Here is a 2,682-nt window from a genome sequence, read left to right as displayed (position 1 = left end):
AAAATCTTAAAAAAAAAAAAAAAAGAACGTTAGTTAGTAGTGAAAGCAGCTGAAGGGAGTGGGCTCTGGGTACACGAATGTACTTACCACTAGATTAAGGGCTAAATATTACCTTCCCCAAGGCCCATGTGCCTCTCCTAATCCATCCCTCTCCAGACTAAAAGACACTGAATTGGGCAGACATTAATCCCAAGCATTTCTTTATCTTACTAACGCACATGTGCGTGAGCGTATGTGTCCTTAAACAATGTATGGCATTGTTTATACATGTTCTTAAGCTTTATATTAATGTTATCACATCTTGCAATGTTGAATTTAAGAGTCATGTGTGTCAGGAGGAGCCCGTGTATTTCTTGTCACCATTTATGCGATCCCATGCAATGACTATACCATACCACAGTTTACTAAAAAAAAAAAAAGTGGGATCTCTAGCGTAGGACTGTAGGCTGGCCTAGTCACTTACTAGCTGTGTGACCGTGGGTAAATTCCTCAGTCTCCCAGTGCCTTGGCACTTCCATGTGGAAAATGGGGCTCATGTGAGTAGAACCTCTCTTAGAGCTGGGGCAGGGAGTAAAGGAGAAAATTCATTCAAAGCCTCATAGTGGTGTGTGATGGGGACAGTGACCTGCAGGAGGGGAAGGCTAGCGTCTTATTCATCTCTGGCGATAATGGAATGACTCCTCCCTCTTCCCCTGCTTCCCTGTGGGGACCCACTGCTTCTGCCCTTGATAGCTTGGGAAGAGGACCGTGGGCTACGTACCTGCATCCCAGTGCTCACGTGGACGGGACTCCAAGTCCATCAATCTGGTGATGGTCATGACAATATGGAAAAGCTGGGAAACGGGCCACACCGGTACACATGAGGCCCCGGGGGTGGGGAAGAGAAGGGGAGACCCAGGAAGGTGTCTAGGGGGACAGAAGCTCCCACGCTCAGAGACTCCAGGGCTGCTAGATTCCCCCATTGCCTGCTCAGTCCTCTAGAGAATCTGGACGACCGTCAGGGCTGTGACCCAGTCCAGGCTTCCCGGGGGTCTTGGCTGGGCCTGGGGAGCAATTTCAAGACCAAGGTGTGATGGTGGAGGGCCAGAGGGGTTCAAGAGTGACTTGGATGCACCTTCACAGTGGCCCCTTTCAGTCTCTGAGATCCCTTTGAGGCAATTCAATATTTTTTGCCAGGAAGTGCCTTGAAATGCAGCCCCCCCACATGGATGGGTGGCTTTGCAGAAATCAGAAAGCCATGTAGTACAGGCACCAGGTCAGGAAGCGCCAGTGGGACCTGGATGGCAGTGGATGCTGGCCCTTCCTCTCTTTAACTTCTGCCGAGACCTGTGGTAGTCACTGGGGCACAAAGGGGAACAAGACGCACACATCCTCACCCTCATGGATCTTACAGAAGCTCAGTGAAACAAGCAGGCCCAGCCGGGTCATGTGAGGGTTATCCTGGGTGCAGGTGTTGTGAGTACCCATAGCAGGGAACCTTCGTGAAACCAAGAAGTTAGGGAAGGCCTCCTGGAGGAAGTGACATCTAAGCTGAGACCAAAGGATGAGTAGGAGTTGCCAGAGGAACAGTGAAGGGGGGAGTTGTTCCAGGCAGGGGAACAGCCTGTGCAATGGCTCAGAGGGACAAGAGAGATCAACTTGAGGATGTGAAAAAAATGTGTGGCCAAAGGCATAGTGGTGGGGGCTGGGTAGCAAGACTGGGGGAACAGGGACGCCTATGTGGCTCAGTCATTAGGCGTCTGCCTTCGGCTCAGGTCATGATCCCAGGGTCCTGGGATCGAGCCCCGCATCCGGCTCCCTGCCCAGCGGGAAGCCTGCTTCTCCCTCTCCCACTCCCCCTGCTTGTGTTTGCTCTCTCGCTGTGTCTCTCTCTGTCAAATAAATAAAATCTTAAAAAAAAAAGACTGGGGGAACAATATCAAGAGAGGCAAGGCTGCAGCCAGCAGGCCAACTGAAGTCCTCCAGGAAAACAAAGACACTGACCGTGCCCTTGGTTCCTACAATTGTGCAAAAGTCCTGTGCCAACAGGTCCAGGTTACCCAGGTTGGACTGCTGGGCTTAGGAGGTACACGAAAGACTGGTTGATCCAGATCATCTAGCAAATATCTGGTGCTCAATAATGTTAATATTCTCACCATTTACTTCCTCGTCCGCTGAAGCCATCACCGGCGTATCTGAGCCATGAGAGCTCCCAAGTGTCAGCATATCTCAGAGAAACTACAAAGCCCTTCTTTCCACCTCCACTCAGCGAGAATTCCAGATAAACCCAGACAGCTGGCTGGTGACCGTTGACCATCCCATCGGCAGAGAGAGCAAATGGAGAGTGGCGAGCTAGATAACTGAAAGGCTGTTTCTCCCCGGTTAAGGGAATGTTTTCAAGCCTTTAACACCATCCTGAGGTTATTGACAAGTCATTCCTACTTGTCAAGGAACAACATACTTCTTTTTCCTGATTGCTGTATCAATCAGGATGGGCTAGGTTATGTTGCAATAACAAGTAACCTTGAACTTTCCCTGGCTTAAGACCACAAAGGTTTGTTTCTTCCACACAGGTCAGCGGGAGCTTTTTCCATGGCTGGAGGCCCTGCTGCCATCATCGGAGACCCCAAATAATGAAGCGGTCACTTTCTGGAAAGCTAGAGGTGCTGAGCCAGAAGGACTAAAAGTTCTGAAGAGTCTCTC

Source organism: Phoca vitulina, unplaced genomic scaffold (assembly GCF_004348235.1).
Source record: "Phoca vitulina isolate PV1807 unplaced genomic scaffold, GSC_HSeal_1.0 scaffold30, whole genome shotgun sequence".
NCBI lineage: Eukaryota > Metazoa > Chordata > Mammalia > Carnivora > Phocidae > Phoca > Phoca vitulina.
Note: the sequence above shows the minus strand (reverse complement) of the source record.